Source organism: Macaca fascicularis, chromosome 5 (assembly GCF_037993035.2).
Source record: "Macaca fascicularis isolate 582-1 chromosome 5, T2T-MFA8v1.1".
Lineage (NCBI taxonomy): Eukaryota > Metazoa > Chordata > Mammalia > Primates > Cercopithecidae > Macaca > Macaca fascicularis.
The window spans coordinates 100,685,764-100,704,823 of record NC_088379.1 but is presented as its reverse complement, the minus strand read 5'-3'; the positions used below and the strand labels follow the sequence as shown (position 1 = coordinate 100,704,823).

At 34.8% G+C, this 19,060-nt stretch overlaps 1 protein-coding gene across 17 annotated transcripts in view; it reads right to left on the bottom strand.

Annotated features, from left to right (window-relative positions):
* The window catches only part of BMPR1B (bone morphogenetic protein receptor type 1B), a 403,442-nt gene that overhangs the window by 67,107 nt on the left and 317,275 nt on the right, over positions 1–19,060 (bottom strand). For 7 of the 17 annotated variants that reach the window (XM_065545250.2, XM_074040175.1, XM_045392663.3 and 4 more), the window contains one exon: positions 13,507–13,570. The exons of the other annotated variants lie outside the window; for them this stretch is intronic. The gene's annotated coding sequence lies outside the window, so the exon portion shown is untranslated. The remainder of the gene's footprint in view (positions 1–13,506; positions 13,571–19,060) is intronic. 17 annotated transcript variants of the gene reach the window in all.

The following is a 19,060-nucleotide window of genomic DNA, read 5'->3' as shown; positions in this document are numbered from 1 at the left end:
ATGTATTAAAATAAATAGGGTCAAAAAAAATTCCTGTGTACATAAGAACATTTCTCTCAACAGAATTTGACAAATCTTATAGTTTTCCCTTGTATTCAAACACTTGTGTTAGAATACTGCATATCAATTTCCAAGTAACACCCTGAGGCCGACTGAAAGAAGAATGGTATTCAGGAAGTGTGCTGTAAGATGTTTTACTAGCATTCCCCTAACTCTTCCATTAGTCTATATCCAAGTAAAATAAGACAGTTGAACTGCAACCTGGATATGTGTAAGACTAGAGTTCATAGAGTTTTGATAATTTATGATAAATCTTTTTTCTTGAAATTATACTTAATAGGCTGAAATACTGAACCACCATCTACTTTGCTTTGATTTGCAGGAATAAGACTGCCAAAGGACAATCTTGTTGAATTCTGGGCAGAAACACTGAGGAGAGATTTGAATTGAAACTATGTTATTATAATAATTGTGTTATCTTCAATCTGGGCATGGCACACAGAGGAACATTCTGGCCTGATGCTGCTCAAGCTGTCCCTCTTTGGATAAACAAATGGCTTCAGTTTTCAAAACATTCTCCTAAAGCACTTTTATATTCTTATTTTTTAAATTGTATAACACCCAGTACACCTCAGTGGTCCCAGTCTTTAAAAGCCTTGTTAATCTTACCTTTAAATTTTCTTTCTTTATATTCTTTTATCGAATTCACATCTTCTCATTTGTGCCAGTAATGTTCTCACCCATAAATTCTACTCTAAGGTCAAAATGTTTCCTTTCTCCTTTTTTAAATAACTGTCAATATGGGCTCTCACAATAAACAAATCACCACCAAAAAAAGAACAACAAAAAGCCTGTATCTGGGATACTATGTGAGAAACAATTACCATTCACAAACCCTATCTTCAGATATTTCTGTATTTTAAGCCACACCAACATTAGGTAGATGTATTTGTGTGTGTTATGTTTTTCCACTTTGAAATATTTTTAAGAAATTGAATATATTATCTTAAATTTCAGTATCAGAGCGAATTAAAAAATAAACACATTGTATTTAAATGACCAAAGTGACGCCAAACAATCATAATACTAATAGGGGGGCGAAGGATCATGGCTATCTTAATGGCCACTTCAGTCAAAATTTTCCACATTCTAAAAGAACAAAGGAGATCAAACAAAATATTTTACCAAAATGTATTCATTGGTACTTCAGTTATGAAAACTATTCCCTGTATTTACCTACAGAATCCTCTATCTTCTGTGTAAAAACCCAGCAAATAATTAAAGGTTGGCAAAACTTGTCAGTTTTAACTCTCATGGTCAAGTCTGTTGATCTTCCCTAGGGGTCTCATAGTTGTTGTTTTTTTTTTTTCTCTAAAGAAAAAGCATAATGACCTTTCAAAATGAATAGGCCTGATTTATGATAAACAATTAGTTAACAATTGAAGTTTTTTAGTTTCTTTCTTTCTTGGGAAACAAACAATACTCACTTTTATTATTAAGCCCATAATAACTATTTGGTAGTAATACAAATACTTCCTAGTAGCTGCCATTCTCTAGCAGCGAGTCAAACAGCCTCAACAGAAAAGTATTAAAATTGTGCTATTATGAAATAGCAGATAATCTGGAATAAAACAAATCCCTCTAGGATCACTACATCCTAAAAGTTCTTTGCCCCAGCCTTAGAACATGGCACTTTTGAGCATGCATGCTAAAATCATGAAAATGACATATTTCTCTTCTCATTTCACACCAATAAAGGAGGAAAAAAGCCTTGTCCAATAGGCACCATCAAAACAATCTACCCACCCCCAACTATGCAAGGCTCCTGCCTCTGTGGAGTTCAGTGGCTCCTCACTAGCAGGAAAGTATAAGCAGAGAGACCATTAGTTATGACATGGAGACTCCAGCTGATAATGCTGACTCACTTCAGGAGCTATTACACTATAAACAGTGTGCTGAAAGCCATTTATCTGCATTTTAGGATAAACAGCAGAAAAGTCTCAATTAAACAGATTGCAAGAAATAAGCTGCTGATGTCAAACCATGTGAAGCTTATTTTTGAAAAGAAAAATCTGTGAATGCAATAAAAATCAATGTGGGACATCAGGGATGTTAAAACAGAAAATTCAACATTTTTATAATTATAAACATAACATATTTTATATCATTTTATAAGATCAGCTTGATTATCAAAGTTATTGCACACTGCTTTGAAGTTCAAAGTAAATTTACTGAAACTTGACATTCTCTTAAGAAACAGCATTTATGGTACTACTGGCACTGAGCCAATGTATGCTATCAAGGAAAGCTTTATCTATCACTATGTAAAAGGTGAAGTTCAATTAGGTGAGTTTTATCACTTCTTTTCCTACACACAAACTATCAGGAGAGATCATTTCTTTTTATTTATTTATTTATTTAGACAGAGTCTCGCTCTGTCGCCCAGTTTAGAGTGCAGTGACACAATCACAGCTAACTACAGCCTCAATCTCCCGTGCTTATGTGATCCTCCCACCTCAGTTTCCCTAAGTAGCTGGGACTACAGGCATGCACTACCAAACCTGGCTAAGTTTTCTATTTTTTGTAGAGATAGCATTTCGCCATGTTGCCCAGGCTGGTCTTGAACTCCTGGACTCAAGCAATTCACCTGCCTTGGCCTCCCAAAGTTCAGGGATTACGGGTGTGAGCCACTGCACCCCCTGGCCAAGAGATAATTTCTAAATGACTCCCTTCAAGAAGAAAACACAAGTGCTATTTTACATCTAACTGTAAACACACACACACGTACACACACACACACACACACACATCTATCTCTAGCATGTTAAAATGCTTCAAGGAAAACACTATGTAATTAAATATAATCTATCATGGAACCATAGAGGCTTTATTCCACAATTGATTAGAAGGACATGAGACAAAGTTCGTGACCAGCCTGGCCAACATGGCTAAACTCTGTCTCTACTAAAAATACAAAAATTACCCAGGTGTGGTGGCACACATCTGTAATCCCAGCTACTAGAGAGGTTGAGGCAGGAGAATCACTTGAGCCTGGAGGCGGAGGCTGCAGTGAGCCAAAATTGTGCCACTCCAGCCTGGGCAACAGAGGGAGATTCTGTTACAAAAAAAAAGAAGGATATGAGACACACCAAGGCCTTTACTGCAAGGGCCATATATGGGTAAAACACAACATTTAGAATTTATTTTTCCTACTTGCCAGAAAACAAATCAAAATCTTCTCTCTTTCACGCTTCCAAATGTCAGAAGCTTTTCAAAACAATTTTGAGGTTAGCGAAGAGAACACACAGGTGTGTGTTATGTCAACTACTGAAAGCAAATAAAGGCTAGCCTGGAATCTGATCTCTCTACGGACACATTCTTGTGGGCATTACAAATGCTCCCTGAAGGAATATTACACTAATGCTGACTAACTTTTTAAAACATCCCAAATCTCATTAGATCTATTCCTCAGCAGTACTGTTCAAAGGCATGACCTCTACTAACATCAAACTCACTGCCACTTCTTAGTAAACCTTTAATGTTTTCTCCAATAGCACCTTCTCCTTTCTATTTCACTGACAACAGGTTGAACAACAATAAAATATTCAATATCAACACATGTAAGTTTTTGTCATGTCATGAAAACTATGACAAACCACAAACAATTAAATGTGAGGTTATCAGTAACAAATGCTTAAGAATACTGGTTCGCATTAATGGCTACTGGTCTTAAGAAAACCATCACATATTTTGTAACAAGCCTGGCACAGAAAGATGGCAATAGTACTTTCATATCTGAAATTACCAGTGTTCAAGCTAAAAACTATAGTTATCATTTAAAACCTCTATTAGACACAAACAGCAACAAACATGACATGTTCTTAATTTTCAAAAAATAGTGGCAAGAAAGGATTCTTACCATCAAATGACTCCAATCAAGATTAGAAAAATCTTTCCACCAGTAAAATGACCTAATAGTCATAGCTTTATGAATGTTTATCAATGATTCAGAATCATATCAGTTTATACCTTTAAAATTCATTGTCAATCATGTTCATATTCATTCAAAAGATTTTGTATTTCTATAAACCCTCCTTTTTACACACACACAGGTACACACAAATATGTCCACAGTGAGGGTCAACAGGAAACAAATTATTCCCATAAAACCTGTCTCTTCTTGCCAAACGTTCCTAATATTTTATAAATCTCACAAGTAACTTACTACTGGACAAACCTTCCAGCTAATGATCAAAAATATAAAACTTCAAAACATTTTTCCCTTTTTCTAAGTTCTTCATAAAATGCCTGAATGCTCATGCCCCAGAAAAAGCTAATGCACAAAACAGGATATACCACGGCACTCTCAGCTTCCGCTGCAACATCAAGACTGGCTGATAACTTGCTTATATATTTTCTATTTACACATATCAAGTTTCCCAGCATTACTTTCCTCCTCACAAGCAGCAAACCCAGAGGCCTTCATTACTAACATTCCACAATGCATGGGGAAAACAAGTTGAGGGGCAGGGAATGGTGCAAGTGTCTCTGTACTTGAGTGTATGTGCAGAATGTCTTTTTTATCTGAGATCCTTTTCTGCTTCCTTCTTGATTTCTCAAAAACTTTGACATTCTTTGAGACCCAGATGTCTCCTTTCTTCCCTCCTGCACACACTGAGAGGACAGGAAACAGCAGGTGTGAAATGTTCCTGTTTGCCTCTCTCGACTTCACAAGCAACTCCTGTTTGCAAACTGTCTTTCATCCTTGCTTGCTGTCTCAGGGGAGCGACCTGCCATTGGTCTGCTGGATCCCATTTCTTCTCACACACCCAGGTGTACAGCCATGGCCACAGTCCCTCTCACAGAGGATGGTTTGCTTTGATACATTGATCCTTCTTCGGTTATGATCAAAGAGTCGTTTTCCCAACCTAGACCAGCCTGGCTAAAGAAGGGTTTTACAACAAAGACAAAATGAGTGTATGGGGAAGAAAGGTGATGAGAATTCTGAGAGGAAAACCTGAGATGCCTGTGCTTAGGCCTTCATGTCAAAATGTAAAAACTTACATACAAAACATGAAACCAGGCACCAGCTCTTTCAATAGGCCAACTCACACGTGTAACAGGATAACTAGACTCCAAGCAGGTGTAGGAATCATGATTTCTAGCTCTAGCTATGCTACTGACTCAGAAATCTCCCCAATGTCTTGGTTAGAAAACCAGCACAGTGATGATTCACCAAGTAAGACTCAGGTAGTAAACACAGGTTCTTACGATACATTTGTTAAGGTAATACTGAGTGAATGAACCAGATTATGGAAAAGACTCAGACAAACATACCTGCCTAGATTAGGAATTTAGTGCAAGGTAAGTGTCCCTGAGTCAACATTGTAATGTAGTAATGCTCCACATGGGGATTGCTTTCCTCTGACCACTTCGAACTTTACCCTTACCTAAAACAAAATTTGGGAAAAGGACATCTAACCTCCCATTGCCTAAGATTACAGAGGGATAAAAATAAATCTGAACCTACTCTGACCACAAACATAGAAAATCATTTACATGAAAAAAAATATGTATATATACACATATACACATATACACACACACACCTACACATATGTATATATGTAGACACACATATGTGTAAATATATATTTATAAAGATATGTATAGATCATGTAGAGTACTGAACTTATATAAAATATATAAATATTTTTTATTATATATAAATTATATCTGTATATAAAGAGATATATATCTTATAAATTAGATATGAATATATGTATAAATGTCACTGATTTAATCTAATTTCAGGGAGATTTTACATATTTACATATCTAATTTTACATATTTAGGGAATATTACATACATATAAAATTATTTATGAGTTTATATTAGTGACTTTACTTAGAAAGGGATTTGAAAGGACTGAAACAAGACTTTAGTATATTAGAGAAAGGAGAAAATGTCAGGACATACAGCCAAAAGTGAATAGTTGTGAATTTCCAAAATTAATCACAGACTAATCTGAAAATAATCTGCATTTCCTTTGAGCTTATTATATACAAAATATATTTAATTACATAAAAATATAGTTTAATACTGCACCATTAACTCAAGTGATTATGTTTTTAATTTTACTTAGTAATAGTAAAATGGGAAGAAATTACGAAGAAACACACAAAAAAGAGATACGCTTTATGGAGTGGTTATAGAGTGGTGAACCAAACCCTTAATTCCATCCTCCATAAGGTATCTTTGGGTTGAAGGTGAAGCATCTGCATGCATAGTATAATATCAAGAACCACCAAAAAATAGTGTGTTATCCTGAAATCTTATTAGGCTGCTCTGAGGAGATGAGTTATCTGACCCTGAATATCATAAGCACTTTCCTGTTCCAAATATTTCCAGTTCCTTTCACTTTTTTATTACAGTAGTAAGTCTCTCCCTTTCCCCTCTAACACACACACTCCCTTTTTCCATCACTTCAGTTAAACTTCTAACTCTTGAGATTCTAAGGTTTGAAAAACATTGTAAATTTTTCTTTTCGCTTCTACAACAAAAATCAGCCTATAGCCATAGAAGATTATAGTTATTTACCATGATTATATTCACCATAATCTTTCAGTTTCTTTATAATCTGTTTTTTGTTATCATTGGCATCTTTGTGGAACAGATAAGGACAGTTCTTGCCAAAGAGGTCTGAATTCTTTTGGTGTGGTCAAGCAAAAAATAAAAAAGAAGAATGCTTAACAGGAATGAGATGATTATGTTAAAAATACTGCCAGCTTCAAAGCAAGTTAGAGGTCACACTGTTGTACCTGCGTGCCCTGAGTTACCTTATCAATAAAATGAGGTTGTAGGAAGATAAATTCTCTAACCTCTCTTGTACTTCAAATATATTGTAATTCTATGTAACTTCTACTTTACTTACATGTACTCTTTTTTCAAATCTATAGCATGAAAAAAGGGTACTGAATATTCCATGAATAAAACAAGGATTCCAGATCTGACTGCCATTTACTAGTTTGTGACCTTAAGCAAGTTCTTAATTTCCTTTGGTCTCAAACACTTCACAGCAACAATACTTACACTTCACGGAGTTTGGGAGATTAAATGAGATGTAATCATTTATCTATCCCCTATTACAGATTTATAAATTTGTTTAATGTAGTCCTCAAAATACTCTGCCATGTAAGTGTTACTCCTCTCATTTTACAAATGATGAGGGGACTAGAGTTGGAAGAGGTTATTTGCCTGAGTACAAACTACTGAGCAGCAGACAAAGTGGAAGGAAGTAAAGTTCTGCACTCTGCGACTTTTAAAAGCAGTGATTCCTCTAGACAGCAGTTCTCAAATACTTTCTTCTAGGGACCCTTTTACATTGTTAAAAATGACTGAGGATACCAAATTTTCTATGTATCTGGATACAGTTTTCAGTATTTACTATGTTAAAAAAAACTGAATAGTTAAAAAAATGTGTAATTCATTTTAAAAATAATAAATTCATTATATTTAAACATATTTTCAAGAAAACAGTGGCATTGCTCTACATTTTTGCAAATCTCTTTAATGTCTAATTTAATAGAAGAAACTAGATGTTTGCTTTTGCACTCAATCTGTTACAACATGTTGTTGTGATTCACATATTAAGAATAATTGGTCCCACACAGATACGCAGTTAGAAAGGAGGCTATTTTAATAGCCTTTTCATATGAGTGGTTATTCTTTAATATACACTATAACTGAACAACAGGGAGTTTCTTAAAACTTACAATACAGGCTCTAAAACTCTATCAATGAAATTTTCATATTCTGATAAATTAAAACCTACTGTCCATCTTGTATTTTAAACTGATCTTTTACCTATGCATGAATATGAAACGACAGGCACTGGCCATCTGGGAAAAAAATGTTTGGTCCACTCAGTTATGCAGATCAGTTATGTGGATACAAGCGTCACAAAATCCTAACTTTTGCTTGAAAGTTTGAGTTTTATCATTAGCAATAAATATTGTCAACTGTTTTCCTTGAACTGGCAGGCTCAATTCATTCATTTTTGAGAATATGTCTGCAAATACCCAAGTCTGAATAACCATAGTTTTTCTGTCAGTCATTGTTTCTAGTAAAAATTTTGTTTCATGAAGTAAATCTCAAGACACCTGTAGTAGTCCGTTCTCACGCTGCTAATAAAGACATACCCGAGACTGGGTAATTTATAAAGAAAAGAGGTTTAACTGACTCACAGTTGAGCATGGCTGAGGAGGCCTCAGAAAACTTACAATCATGGTGGAAAGGGAAGCAAACACGTCCTTCTTCACATGGCAGCAGCAAGGAGAAGTGACGAGCAAAAGACAGAAAAGCCCCTTATAAAATCATCAGATCTCATGAGAACTCACTATCACAAGAACATCACGAACATCACTGCCCCCATTATTCAATTACCTCCTACTAGGTCCTTCTCATGACATGGGGATTATGGGAAGCACATTTTGAGATGAGATTTGGGTGGGGACATAGTCAAACCATATCAACAACGATTGACTCTCAGTTGCTGAAAAATTATATATACTTTACATTTTGTCACACAGAATATTCAAAAGACATTTACAGAGAGGTTGAAATTTAATAAAATTAATCATTTTATTGTTTCATTAAGTATATTCTGAAATGAAGCTTCCTTTTGTTTTTTTTGGTTGGTTGGTTGTTTTTACTATGAGCACACTGGAGTGAAGAATACAAGTATAGTTTGGTTCCTGCTTTGATTTGTGCTAAGGTTCTATCCATTATTACCTATTATCCGTGCAAATGTTAATAAAACATGTTAATATTACTATGTTGGCAAATCATACTTTGAAAACTGACACAACAAATGACCAATAACCAGTCATTAGCATTAGAGAGAAAATTTATAAATATTTTAGGTCAGGTGTGGTGGCTCATGCCTGTAATCCCAGCACTTTAGGAGGCCAAGATTGGTGGATCACTTGACATCAGGAGTTTGAGTCCAGCCTGGCCAACACGGTGAAACCCCATCTCTTCTAAGAATACAAAAATTAGCCGGGTGTGGTTGTGGGCACCTGTAATCCCAGCTACTCAGGAGGCTGAGGGAGGTGAATCGCTTGAACCCAGGAAGTGGAGGTTGCAGTGAGCCGAGATCATACTACTGCACTCCATCCTGAGCGACAGAGCAAGACTTTATCATACACACATACATAAAATATTTTAAGAGAAGCTAAGGCATTTTTACCGTGATGGAAGGGAACAGAGTGAGCATAAGAGATGATTTGTTTTAAAAGGAAAAGAATTAAGAAAATATGTAATTTTGAAACTCTTGAGATCTAAACAGAGCTTTTCATCTGTACTTTAAATGCTTTTATTTATAAGTGCCACAATTAAGTACCTGAGTCTTAATTTTTTAACCTAGCACCTCCTAGATTCAGCCAGTTATGAAGTATTGGGAAATACTTGGGAAAAGAAGAAATGAATCATTAATATGGGAGTAAATAAGCATATACAGAAAGTTCACATTCTCAGAAAAGTAATTTAAAAAAGAAAAAGTTTCTCAAATGTGGAACAAATCAGTCTTCACTGATTTTTGTTTTTTGTTTGCCTATTTGGGGTTGCCTTGATTTGCCTATTTTTGCCTGTTTTGGGTTATAGGATATCATAGGCAGAATTGTTTCTTCTGCATTTTTTTTTTCATTTCACACCTGAACACTGAAGAACTGATTTATATATAGAGAGAGACAAACTTTTCCCTAACTTTATGTTTGTTTATGTCTTGATTTGAACTTAAGTCTTGATTTCCAAACACAAGTCAGTTTTTCTTACCTGCTGGAGAAAATTGTTAATTCTAAATTAGGAAAAATCATGTTATTACATATAAAGGTCTGAAAGATGAGATACACTAAGGAGACCTTCTTTTCCTACATGAAATTATTACAGAAGTTCTGAAAGTATCTTTCTTATGTGATATCTTAAATATGGTATTATTTCACATTCTACATGAAATATTTAGAATATCCAAATTACAATATAAACTGCCTGAGAGCAAGAGTTATGTCCCTTTGGCTAACTACTATGTCCTCAGCATCTAGAATCATGTCAGGCACCTGGCAGGCACATGATAAAGTTTTCTTGAGGTACGTAGAACAACTTCCCTATTGTGAAGGCCTCATGGATCATCTAATAAGACAAAAGAAAGAAACACCATTACCTTATATACATTTATGATTCTGTCCTATCTCAGTTGTGTGTATTTTCTATTGTGATTGTCATTTGGTAAAATTTCTGCTTTCTGAAATTGAAAATGAAAGGGGAAAATGCAGCTGGGTTTTTCTTACATTTCCCCTTCCTTCTGACATATAATTTTCAAACCCAAGAAATACAGTCTTTAAAAATATTTTATACTTAAAATTTAAATGTCTTCAAAAATTTGGTTGGGCACAGTGGCTCAGGCCTGTAATCCCAGCACTTTGGGAGGCCAAGGCAGATAGATTACTTGAGTTCAGGGGCTCTAGACTAGCCTGGGCAATATGGTGAATCCCTGTCTCTACAAAAAAACACAAAAATTAGCCAGGTGTGGTGGTGTGCGCCTGTGGTCCCAGCTACCCTGAAGGCTGAAATGGGAAGATCGCTGGAGCCCAAGAGGTTGAGGCTGCAGTGAGCTGTGATTGCACCACTGCACTCCAGCCTGGGTAACAGAGCAAGACTCTGTCTCAAAAATAGTAAGGAAAAAAAGAAAGAAATACAGTTTTTGACAGAGCCATTTCATTTAAATTATGTTTTAGATAAATAAGGAGTGAAACAGGGGAACACGGGTGTGAGAAGGTTCTGAACACAGTATCTAGTACCAAAGTAACCTTGACACCACCTTACAGAAGAAAGTGCATGGGCTAGACTAATTAGCTGTATGGCTTTGAGCAAATTCATTAGTTTCCCTAGACTTCAACTTCTTCATCTTGTAAACAGGGGTAATAATGTTTACTTCTCACATGGCTGGTGTTAAAATTAAATGAAGTATGATATAAAGCACTTAGTACAGAGCCCAGTGCCTGAGATACAGTAAATGACCAATAAATGTTAGTTCTATTCATTTATCAGAAATCCATGAGTTAAAACTGGTCAATAAAAAGAATGTCAGTTTCACTGCAATTGCATATAGATAAAGCCACTACCAGAATTTAGAACCAATTAAAAAATATACACCAGTTAAAAATATGCACACACAAGACTACTTCCTAGAGTATGACAGATGACCTCCAAGTATTTATCACTGGTAATAATACCTACTGGTACTAATTCATATTTTAAAATTTTAGCTAATTGAAGTCACTTTCTACTTTGTTATATCATTTCACTACATAGAAGACAATAATGTGGAAATTCCATAGTCATGGTTCCTGCTGGTACTGATACGTATCTCTGTCACTGCATAAAGAACCAAACTGGAGAACAGTACATACTACGTGAAGCATACCCATGTTACTGACTCATATTTACAGCTGCTTTGTGCACGATATCAGCCTGGCTTTCCAAGCACTACATAGATGTATCTTAAAATGGTATGCTGTGTGTGCCATATTCAATTCACTTTATAAGCTATTCCCAAAGCTAGATGATATTAGCTATATTTTAAACACTATTTTATATTTGCATTACATCTTGTATTTTGCAAGATACTTACATGAATATATATGTGTATGTTAAACAGATTCAGACACACATACATTCTATAACGTCTTCACAGAGTGTTAACTAGGTTTTAAAACTGGCATACATTAAATCATTTACCTCAGCTCTTCCATAATATATAATCATGTAAAGCCAGTTATAAAACTTTACTGAATTCTAATTTACCATCTTTTAATAGGAAGATAATATATAAGAAACATCACATTCACTTTAAAATTTATGAAGACAATTTAAAAATTATATGTAGAAAGTGGCTTGTCAACAAACCATTAGCAAAGTGCTTGTGTGCTTTGTGCTTGGTATGCCTCAAGCAAGTAAATAATGATTCCTGAAATAATCCATCAATGAAAGAAGGAGAACTACTGAGCGCCTACATTAGGTGAAAACTGTTCTAACAGCTTTCATGTGTTTTCACATAACTCTTAACGGAGCCTGGCAAAATAGACACAAGTATTCCCATTTGTCTAAATGACTGAGGCCTATATGGTCTTAAGGTGGAGCTAAGATGCTCACTACTCCACATTACTGCTTTACCAAATCACCCCATAATAGTAATAATACTACATCACCATCAGCAGGCGTATGTACATTTGATTTCTCTTTTTCCCAGTAGGAAAGATAGATTTTCCTACGTCTTCTGCGTTCCCTTACCACAAAATACAAGTTATTGGCTGCAGTCCTTCCTTTCTGCTGCTGTTATACCTGTCCCTAACCAATGTTACTGTAATACTCTCATCTCCTTCCCACTTCTTTCATCTAGTGTTTGCACTGCTGCCTTCTAAAGATAACAACACATGTGCATATGCTTGTAAAGCGAATAAAGTAAAGCAAATAAAAATCTCTAACAGTTCTAAGTTTCTTAGGAAGGCATTCAATGTTCTTCATGAACTGAATCAACCTTTCGTTCCAGTTTCATCTTCTACCATAGTCTGCTCCCTATCCATACCTTATTCTAATTAGATGTACCATGATTTTTGTATTCCCATGTTTTTGCTTATAATTCTGATTGTGTTTCTTTTTTGATGTTTCCACAGAACTTTACTGTGTTATATATTTTACTCTACCTTAGCTGCATACACATGTTGTGGCCTACCAACTACCTCCCTCTTATTGCAAGTAGCATAATTTATTTACATGAGTCACCCCACTGATTACTTGGATAATTAGCTGTGTGACCTCAGACAATTTACTTAACCTCCATGAATTTTCATTTCCTCATCTGTAAAATGAAGATGATAATAATACTTATATATGTAAAATGCTTTTAGTACCTAGAACAGTTTGCCTCATATAAGTGTGAGCAATTTATATACTACTATTAGCTACAATCTTCAAAGAACTTCATTGTTTGATGCTAACTGGCTCACATATGCATCCAACTCTGATTTTTAGTCTTGCAAATTTTTGAAGACATTAAAATTTTTAAGTATAAAATATTTTTAAAGACTAGATTATAACTTTTCATAGTAGTTTTACATTAGCAAATACATACGTTATTATAATGAACTAAAAAAGACAAGCTAACTATAGCATAAGACCAATCTCAAGTATAATACTAATAAAGTTGGAATGGATTCCTGCAGAGCACAAATTAAGCTCATCCCTCCAATCAAAGCATCAGTTCATCCTAAAATTTTACTATATAAACAGTGAAATGAGGGTTGTAAGTCAACTAGGACTCTTGGGAAGAGATAAGCCTATTAACTGAATACAATTTAGAAACTATTTTTGAAATGCCTTCTGTACATTTTACTATTTACACAAAAAATATGCCTGTTTTATAGTTACAGGATATTCATAGTTCAATACCTGGGTCTCCTCTTCTTTCTCTCTTTGCACTAGACAAATTAACAAGTCTGATACTTCAGTCCAACTAGAAAAAGAAAGAACAGACATCAGGCTTGTGAGAGTGGCTGGATGGAAGGGAAAGAAAGCTATGGAGCTACTGAGCTGAGAGAGAAGCCTTACAGTAATATAAATCAAAAAGCAGGCCAAATAGTACCACTGTATCTGAGTGCCTACTTGGAAGCATGGAAATAATTGACTGTGTTCTATAAAGTCTTTCTACTCCAAACTGAGGACTATATGGGTAAGAATTATAAAGGCAAGTTAAACAAGAATCAAAATTGGGTATAAACACTCAAGTACACAATGGCTATTAAATGACACAGGATTATATTCTTATCTTTCATTAGTATCATACTACTAATACTATTCATATATCATCTACATACAACATGTGAAAATAAAGTACTGCTATCATGCATCTAAAAAACAGACTAACGATAGATTCACTATTAAATGCCTAAAAATCTTAAGTACAGCAATCACTTTCCAGTAGAAAATAATTATTAGAAGTGAATGTTTACTAAGTTACTGTGAAACAGATCCAATACCTTTTATACAGACTCTGAGAAGAACAGATGGTGAAAACAGTAAAATTTCCAGTGGAAACTATGCCTAATTATTATTAAATTTATGAGGCTTGTCTTAAAGATAAGGTTTGAGTTAAATAATAGCTATCAGCACTTTAGAAAGACACATTTAATCTTATGACCTACAGTGTGTAAAGTAGGATGGTAAATGACTTAAGAATAAGTGGGATGTTCTTTAGAGGAACACATTTACCAACAAGACTACAAATTTTTGGTTTCCAGGTCAGTGCCTGCTTCTGCAAATGTTAAGCCTCATGAAAAAAGAAATATGCAGATGGATGCTTTACTTCTTTGCTCATCCCAAAACATACCTCTATTTCATATTTAAAATAATCATGCACAGGCGTGTAACTTTTCTACCTTTTCTATCTGATTTCAGGTCCAGGTATTTTTTAATTTCCATTACCAAACTCAGGTCCAGGTTTTTTTTTTTAATTTCCATTACTAAATAACAGTGATTTACCTAGAGTAGCAGCAAAAACAGCATAACTACTCTAGCTTCAAAGTACTTTGTTTACTTTAGTAATTTTTCATTCATAAAAGAATGTGCTTTTGAAAGTGACTGAATATATACATTTAGGCATCCTTATATTATTCGCATAATATTAGAACCAGGAGAACAGCTGCAGTCCAAGGTAGCTGGAAGTGGTAGCATAGGGCCTTGGGGTCTTCAGAAAAAAGACAATGATGAAAAATGAAAATGAAGAAAACTAAAATGCTACCCATCAAGAGTGAGGATTCATTAACTATTCCTGTGCACCCCTCCACCCCCAGTAAGGAGAAAACAAAGGCCTTTCCAAGGGGCTCTAGCAGGGCCAAAGCGTGTGAACTGAAAGGAAAGATTTCTGAAGGCAGAGAAAACCAGCGTTCCAGGCACTATTCTAAGTATTTTTCGTGTATTAACTCAGTTGCTTGTTCCAACGAGCTTGTGGAATGTGTAGTATTATCTTTTCCATATTGCAAAACAGAAACTGAGGCACTAAGAACTTGCTCAAAGTCGCAGAGCTAAGAAAGAGCTGAAATTGAGATTTAAATACAAAAAGTGACTCCAAAGCCTTATCTAAGCATTACGATATGCCATACGAAAACAGGATTTCCAAGTATCTTCAGAAAACAAACAAACAAAAAAACACCAAGCCAAAAGTCAATGCAAAATTAAAGTCATCATATAATAATAAAATATATCTATATTATTCAAACTCCTACCTAGAATCACTTTTAAGAGACACTTAATTCATTTGTAGAGTGTTTCTCTTGACAATTCACAAGGAGGAAAGAGAGATGTGAGTTTCTGTGCTTTGGTCTTAAAAGTGTTTTTATCTTTCTTTTAAAGTGAATTTTAATGAGCCCTTAATTGTCAAAGGACTTCATAAATATTCATTAGACATTAAGAGAAGTCCTGTTTCCCATTCCTAAAAGCTGAGAGAGAAAACAGTAAGACTTCAAAGTGGAGAAGGCATGAAGAAAGACTAAGTGGAACTGTGAACATCTGGTTTTGTATTAGATGTTTATTGAAAGGCTCAAATCATTAGAACACTTACATTCTCAGTATGGAAATATTTTTTTTTCCTTAATAAGAAGTTATCCAGAGTATCATCTCTGTTGGTGATATTTTCTTCTTTTCAGTCCGTCATCTAATTCTGAAGGATCCAAAACAATTCACTAACTTTTTATAATGCCTTCTGCACCACTGAACAGTAAAATGGTTATGATGTTGGGAGGAAATGATTTTGATCTAAATCAACAAGACAAGCTCTGCTACTATGAAAGTGCCATAAACCTTTCATAAAAAAGGGTTTTCACACTGGATTTGTGTCTTCAAAGAAAATATCCACCAAAATATTGCATTTTACATCAATCCTACATAGCAGTCAGGATAATATCACACAGATAAACTTCTCTTCATTAAGTCACAGCCTTGAATATTTCCTAGTCACCAAAACCAGGGAGATGCCCAGAAGATATCACGGCAATTCTGTGTTCCCAAATGGCTTGGCAAGTCAAATATTAACTTACTAAGAACAAATCTCTCCAAAGCCCACCACTTCTAATTCACTGCTGAAAAAGAAATCTGTAAAAGAGGGAAAACTATATTTGCTATTTGTAGCAATGATTTTCTCCCTTATCTCTAAGAACTTTTGTTTCCCCAGCCAAGAAACATAAACAGATAGGTTTTTAGAAAGATACCTTCATAAAAGACTATCAACTGTGAAGCAGCTTCCTTGTCACTATCATGCAACCAAAAGCAAGAGATATATCATATTGGTCAAGTTTGAAGAAAATAGAAGATGAATATTAACTCAAGAAAATGTGTATGCTTCTTTAATAGACTCCTACTTCTGTAATTTCCAATATGAACCAAATTCAGAATACTTAAATCATTTTAATTTTTAAAAATTTTTAATTACAAATGATTAATGATTTGTTTTGCTTCTTCACTGTGTTTATTACTTTATTATTATTCTACTACCTTCCAAATGAATGCATATGGTGATATAAACAAAATGTAAAAAGGATAAAACTAAAACACAAGTATATAGTTTTCTTAATGACTGTTTAATAATTTAAAGTTCAGAGTAAGAAACTGAATTTTAATTCCATATAGTTAGTTTCAATATACATTAAAAATACAACTACTTAAGACTTGTAGTTTTCCTCATTTTATTAAACTTTATTCTGGTCTCTATTAAGTGTTACCTGACATTTATCTTCTACTTCATTAGAATAACCAAAATGTCTGACCTTCTTGCTCAATCCATAGAGCTAAGCCTAAGATGCTTCCTGACTGAATAAATGTGAATGAATTTAAAATTGGTTATTGTGATGGTTAATTATGTGCATCAACTTGACTGGGACACAAGGTGCCCAGATATTTGCTCAAACATTATTCTGAGTGTTTATGTAAGTGAGGGCGTCTTTGGATGAGATTAACATTGACATCTATAGACTGGGTAAAGCAGATTGCTCTCCCTACTGTGGGTGGGCCTCATTCAATCAGTTAGTTGAAAGCCTGAATTGAACAAAAAGGCTGACCCTTTCTCAAAGTAAGAAAGTCCTACCTGACTGCCTTCAAACTAAGACATGGGCTTTTTTCCTTTCTTTGCACTTGAACTGAAACCTCCCCTCTGCCTAAGTCTTGACTCTGCTGGCCTTCTGCCTCAAACATGCCATCCAATTTCCTGGGTCCCGAGCTTGACCAAGTGCAGATCTTGGGACTTGTTAGCCTCCAGAATCATGTGAGCCAATTCTTTATAATAAATCTCTTTACACACACACACACACACACAAAAACACACACACACACACATATATACACACACACACGCTTTATCACCTTATTGGCTCTGTTTCTCTGGAGAACCCCAACTAACAGTTAACAAAGTGTCACTAAATAACCAGGCATTTTAAAAAACAAATACAAACGGTTATTTAACTAAATCTGAACTAACTCAGGCCCTTGAATTATGGTTTTCATGATTTCTTCAATTCCAGAAAGCAAGAACTGTAATTTCATTGTCAGCAATATAGAGTTCATATATATATATACACACACACAAACAGACATATATATTCATAATCTATGCTTTATTGATTGCAATTTTGGCAACATAGCCCTTCATAACTCTATGACCCACTGAATATCCAATGTGAGCTCAGACTGGTAAACCATTAACATCTTCTTAGTGTACTGCAAAGTATCAGTATGAGATTAAACAGCAATGATTCAATTCAAATAAGTCAAAGATTTCATCCACAGCTAAGGTATATTCACCAACTAAGAGATCAGAAAGAGTGATTTTTGTTTTAGTTTAGTTTCTATAAATTTCCTCGGGCAGTATATTTCTCATCTCTATCTTCTATTGGCCCAGAAATTTGTATATAATAATCTTTTCCAACAGTATTGCCCCCTTGAGAAATCAAATTGTTTAATAAATTTCTAAGTTGAAGAACAGTTCAAGAGGCTTGACTCTCCTCTATTAAATAACGTAATAAAATCACCAGAGGTATGAAAGCTACTGGCAAAAACCAAAGCTTCAAAAACCAAAGCTTTCAAAACACATGAAAAATGTGTTTGTGAAAATTACAACAATTAAAATTTTTATATAATGAAACAGATACATACATACCAAAAATCTTACTTGAAACATTTAGACATTTTTCATTATATGGATTCTGAGTGTTTTAGTATAGAACATACTCATTTCTGGTGACTAAAGGAAGAAGAAGTGCTTCAACATGTTTTCAATAAAAGGAAATGGCTATGAAAGCAAAATAAAGAGTTTGAGGCTAGCCAGGACAAACTAAAGGTAAATTCCTTGCACTCTAGAGATACTCAGGCATTTTGTCTTAAGAGAAATGCTTTTATCATTCTTTCAAAATATACCAAAAATTTTTTTTATTTCTTAAGGTTTTCTTTTTCTATTTTTTAAATAATCTAGAAAAGAAATAGTGGCAATGATTAAGAACTTCTATGCTCCTGCAGGAACACAGTGAGTTACATGTGGGTTTTCCTTGTTTGTTTTTTTTGTAAGGCCACTAGCCTAACTCAAGGCAAAACTTCCTCACTAGGCACTAGTTTACCCTACAATATCCTTTCCTGAGTCCTAGGCCAATGCACTTAACTGACTACCAGGCATCTGAGTGACACTAAGAAGTCTTGTTTATATGTCAAACTCAACAAACTCTGAAGTTACTCTTCTTTTTCATGAAGCCTTTCCATCCTATCCCTTTCTTTCCGAAATCTGCTCTTCCTTCAGCATTCTCTCTGATGAACATCACCGCCATCCATCCGGCGGCCAGAGTGAAAAACCTGAGTCTTCTTATATCTCTTCTGCACTCATATTCACTATATCTAATCCATCAACATCTCAATCATTTTAATCTTCTATATTTTTCTGTCATCCTGCCTCCTCTCACCACTGATGCTA